Raw genomic sequence first — 6000 nt, 5'->3', positions numbered from 1 at the left:
ACAGCATAAAATCTGAGTTGTCCAACTAGGGAAATGATGTGTACCAAACCATATCATTTCTTGAATGTTGAAAGCCTGTAAATAGCATCGTCTTTAAGCCAATGAACATGACTTTTTGTAATACAGTAGTTATGACTCATTCTACAGATTCATCCTGGAGAGAGGCTAAACCACTTTTGTTCATGTATACTTGATGATAATGCCCAGGTCAATTTTCTAGCTAACTTTTAAAAAATTTATTTGAAAGAGCAATCAAAAGAGAAAAAGACAAATCTGCTATTCACTCCCCAAATAACTATTACCAGGGCTAGACCAGGCTAAATCCAGAAGCCAGAAATTCTATTGTAGTCTCAGAGATGTGGCAGATGCCCAAGCGCTTGGTCCACCATCTGCTGCCTTTGCAGGTGTCTTAGCAGGAAGCTGGACACAAATTGGTGTAACCGGGATTTGAACTGGAACCTGGATGGAGGATGCCAGTGTTGAAACCAGCAGCTTAATCTGCATCGACATGCTGACCATGCAGCTAACTCATTCTAATAGGCCCAGAGAAGAGAAGCAGCTCAGTATTTCATGGAAGGTAACATCTTATTTGTTTTAAACAACATGGAAGTCCATTTATCTCATTAGAATAACATTTTGAATTTTTTGGTGGGTAAGAGGGAGAGCCCCCAGTAACAACTTGAACGTAGATGCTAGGAAATGTACCAACTCAAAGCCACGTAGTTTCTCATAGGTGATAGGAAGTAAAACCTATAAAAATGAGGGTTTGTGTTGAAAGATGGCTTGCCCAGCGCCAAAAGATCTCACATGTGAAGTGATTGAAGCTGTGACTTGAGTTTATGACCTAGATTTCAATTACAGAGTGAAAAATAGAATGAGCATTTGTTTTTCTTCTAAAGTATCTTTATCTCTGGAATTAGCGTAATTGTTCTAGCCACTGCTCAGTAAGTATCCTAAAGGACTCCCTGGTAGCCATATGGTTGGGTTGGCATATTTTCCTCTGCAGAGTATCACACAACATACTAACGAAAGCTTTTGTGACTTCAAGTCACGATTGTTATTTCTGAAGTGCATATAACAAGGGAGATTTCTGTCACTACCTCATTGCTTATTCTTCCTAGAACTAGTCACACTATGACAATATCTGATCTACTTACTGTTCTGTTATTTGAGGTCAATACTCCCTGTAATAGCAGAAGCTCCATGAGAGTTGTGGCCTTGCTATCTACTTGATTGACCACTCCTTTTTTTTTTTTTTTATTTGACAGGTAGTCAGACAGAAAGGTCCTCCTTCCGTTGGTTCACTCCCCAAATGGCCGCTACGGCCGGCGCTGCACTGATCCAAAGCCAGGAGCCAGGTGCTTCTTCCTGGTCTCCCATGCGTGACCAATCCTCTTTTAAAAGACTGGAAAAACATCTAATGTGATAAAGATCTAATTCTTTTAATAAGCAAACGAATGCATTGGTGCCTTAAAGAACAATCATTCTTGAACACCTTTCCTTAACCATCAAACTGGTTAAATTTAATCAAAAGTTGACAATTTAAACATAAGCTACATTAATTCAGTGTAATAAAATGTTTGATCCATGTTACTTCATTCTTAAACAGTAGACTCAAAATTGTTAACCACTCAGACAACTTGCATAATGCAGAAAATTCGATTGTGCCGCTTGAGTTACATAATCATGACTTATCAAATGTTTGGCAATTTGCAACCTGTATTTCTCATTCCTCTCATTTCAGCACATTATTCTAGGTTTCCATATGAGAATAATGTAAATCCTATAGATAAATCTAAATAATGGTAATATTAATAAAGCTAAAATGTACTTAACACTTTCTTAAATTTCCAACTTGAATAATAAGCCTCTGTTTCTTTTAAGTTGAATGATACTGACATTTTCTCACTGCTAAAATAGAACAAATTTTGCACGATCACTCCAGAAACTGACAATTAAAACCATACAACTCTTAGAGTTTGAACTTACTTGTATGACCGTGATCAACATGGAATACTGTATTGATCATTCTTCTTTCATTGGTTGGAAGGCACACAAAGAAGTTAGTTGCAGTCACAGGTTAAGTCAATACAGGTTGAATAGCATCTAAAGCAATATAGAAATTATAAGCTGGGGGCTGACGCTTTGGTGTAGCAGGTAAAGCCGCTGCTGGCAGTACTGGCATCCCATATGGGTGCTGTTCAAGACCTGGCTGCTCCACTTCTGATCCAGCTCTCTGCTATGGCCTGGGAAAGAAGTAGAAGATGGGCCAAGTCCTTGGACCTCTGCACCTGTGTGGGAGACCTGGAGGAAGCTCCTGGCTTTGGATTGGTGCAGCTCCAGCCACTGTGGCCAGTTAGGGAGTGAACAGCAAATGGAAGACCTCACTGCTAGCTGCTGCTGCATGCTGCTGTCTGCACTCTGACTTTCAAATAAACAGGTCTTTAAAAATTATAATCTGGTAGATTGATTCTAGAGTACCAATATCTCCTTAAAAAATTGATTTCACTTAAGGAGTTTTAGAACTTCAAGATGGTTAATGGGTCACAATAAAATAGACTTTGAAAGATTGGAAAGCAAATGTGTGTATTTTCACTATTGTACTTGGAGGTCTTAATTATTTAATGAACTCATTTTTTTCCTGCTAGTCATTTGCTTTGAAGTTATAATTAAACTTATTTTGAGGATTTGTCAGTCTATTTTTCTTTAAAATTTACTGATTTATTTTAAAGGCAGAATGAGAGGGAGGAGGAGGGAAGTACATAGATGTGCCAGCTACTAGTTCACTCTCCAAAGTGGCCATAATGGCTGGGGTTGGGCGAGGCTGAAGCCAGGAGCATGGAATGCCATCAGGGTCTCACATTAGTGGCAGAAATGAAAGTAATTCAACTGTCATTTGCTGCTTTCCCCAGTGCATCGGCAGGGAGCAAGATCAGAAGCAGAGTAGCTAGGACATGAACCTGTTACACCAACAAAGGTAGTGGTGTTAAGTAGCTACTTATTAACTACACAATGCCAGGCCCTCAGCCTACTTTAAAATATTGACTTCTATCATTGAAAACATTGTAATTAGATTAATTCAGATACAAACTTGACATGAACTATGGATAATATATCAAGAGGACCTATAAATCTAATTGAGTAATTAGATGGACCCAATAAAACCGGTACTATCTTTCTAGAACTATGATTATGTCTGTCTGTAGCATTTTATTTCCTTGGGAGATGATACTTTTGGTTCCCCAAAGCTCTTAGTTGAGTTGCTCAATGGATTTAGACTCTTAGAATGAGCAAGAAAGTACTGGATTCATTATGTTAAATTTTATAGATTTTCACAAAAACTTTGAACCACAATTCTTTCTAAATTGTTAAACTTCTTTACTATAACTTTACTGTGACTTTATGTATATTATATAATAAACTATTTTGCAAAGACATCTAGCAAGTTCACAAAGCTTTGAACTTTCTTCATTTATGTCTAGCATTTACATATTCAGGGTAACACATATATCCTAATGATCCATTACTAGAAACCTTAGATGTGCATAATTGCCAGCACTGAACAATCCTGTAGCATCTATAACTATAGCAGTTAGTAAGAAGGGATGAGCATTTGGCCTAGCAATTAAGACAATTGGTGGAACAAGTGTCTTCCATATCTGAATGACTGGGTTTGAGTCCCGGGTCGGTTCTAACTCCAGCTTCCTCATAATAGAAACCTTGGAGGCAGCAGGCGATGCTTTAAGGAACTGAGACCCTGCCAACAAGGTAGGAGACCTGGATTGGGTTCCTAGTTCCTGACCTTATCCTGACCCTGCCCTAACTGTTGAGGAAGTTTGAGGAATGTTAGCAGGTCGAAGCACTCTATTTTTACCTCTCAAATATTTTGAAGACTTAAAAGGAACTAAATAGTTCTCTTAAAATCTTAAATTTAAGGCATCATGTTTCTTTATCCACTAACAAATACATGGAAAATAATACTAGGACATGTTAAGCTTGTGAAAGCTGACAATGAAAAATAAATTTATCTTGGTGCAGAAATTGAATAATTTTTTATGATAATACACCATTTTTATGAGCTCCTTGAAGATTGCCTCATCTTTTTGGATTGGACCTACAGACAAGTTTAAAGTTTGAATAAGTGGTATGTTTATTTTTCTCAAATGAGAATGATGTAGCCTATGCCAAGTTCCCTTTTAATCTCTGATTTTCAGGGAATTTAAATATACAATTAACTTTAAATTAACATTTGTAGCTTAATTTTTATTGTATTAAATACAACTATTTGTACAACTTAAATACTGAATACTGTCCAATACATAATACTGTAGTATTTGTAGCTTTTAAATATGCATTATGGGTATTAACATTTAATTGTGGCTTAGAAACTTACTGAACATTTTTTAAACGAGTCTATTGATTTTAGCTTCACGATTGATATCCACCAATGAGAATAAAGTGGATAGGCTGGGCTTATTGTGAGAAAAAGCTCAGGGTATGGGGGGCCGGTGCCATGGCTCACTTGGTTAATCCTCTGCCTGCAGTACCGTCATCCCATATGGGTGCCAGGTTCTAGTCCTAGCTGCTCCTCTTCCAGTCCAGCTCTCTGCTGTGGCCCGGGAGGGCAGTAGAGGATGGCCCAAGTGCTTGGGCTCTGTACCCGCATGGGAGACCAGGAGGAAGCGCCTGGCTCCTGGCTTCGGATTGGTGCAGCACTGGCTGTAGCGGCCATTTGGGGAATGAACCAATGGAAGGAAGACCTTTCTCTCTCCCTCTCACTGTCTGTAACTCGACCTGACAAAAAAAAAAAAAAAAAACAGTATATTTTTACCTGGCCTTTGAAAGAGATCCTCTATTTGTATCTTGAATAATTTCAACTGATTAATTTTTCATGTTAGAATGAATTGTCTAAATTGCTGAGTACACTTAACTTTAACCCGTGAGCAATATCATAGCAAGACTTCTACATGACCATAACACCAGCTTTCGTGACACCACACTGCTTATTTAGAGGTTAAAACTAGTAAAGTATTTCCTCTAAATCTTCAGGACCTCACCAAGAGGTGAGTGTAGGCCAACACAGAACTCCTAAAATCCTAATGTACTTGGGCTACGAAAACTTCTCATTCTATTTGTTCTCTGACCAACTCCTGTCCCCAATCGCCTAAGAATCCCACCTCCTGAGTAATAGTCTTTGGTGTAACAACGTGACTTTTGCTGACCCCCTGGATGGGAACTGATCATCAGAAAACTCAAGCCATGACTGAAAGCTTGAAACTTGGAGCTCTACCTCGTATTCTCTGCAGAAGGAAGAGAGGAAATGGAGCTAGTACTTGTTGACCTCTGTGATGAGGTTCCATTAAAAAATCCAGACCTATGAGGTGTAAAGTGCTCTGAGTTAGTAGTGTGCTGGAAGCCTATTACATACCAACAGCATTCCAGACCCTCGCAAACCTCATCAGTGTGGTCTTCATCTGTTTCTTCATTTGTATCTTCTGCAACGAATCAAAAATACTAGGTGAACTATCTCCTTGGATTTTACAATTCACTGTAGCTAATGATTCCACCAAGAAAGAAACCATCTCGGCTTCCTACCCATTTCGACAGAAATTGTGGGTAACCATGAGATCCTTGCACTTCACTGAGGTTGTAAGTCAGGGGAGAGCTTTTAGAACTGAGCCCTTAACCTATGGAGTCTATATTAACTCTGGTTAATCTCTTGATTGACTCAAAGTGTTAGACACCCAGTTGATGTTGGAGACTTCACTAGTACGAGAAAAAGGACACTGGTCACTGATGGGTTCAGGACAGACAAATACTGTCCCCACCTCCCCTTGTGCACCTCTCAATGTGAGAACTTGGGTCATATTACAGTAGCAAATGGCCTGAAGACCTGCGAGATATAAATACACAAGTGTTTGGTTGCATGCTTTTATAGCAACTAAAACATTGTTGGAAGTTTAAAAAAAGTCAGAATGTTACTTTCCAAACTAAGACACT

The sequence above is a fragment of the Oryctolagus cuniculus genome, chromosome 2 (genome assembly GCF_964237555.1).
Source record: "Oryctolagus cuniculus chromosome 2, mOryCun1.1, whole genome shotgun sequence".
Lineage (NCBI taxonomy): Eukaryota > Metazoa > Chordata > Mammalia > Lagomorpha > Leporidae > Oryctolagus > Oryctolagus cuniculus.
Note: the sequence above shows the minus strand (reverse complement) of the source record.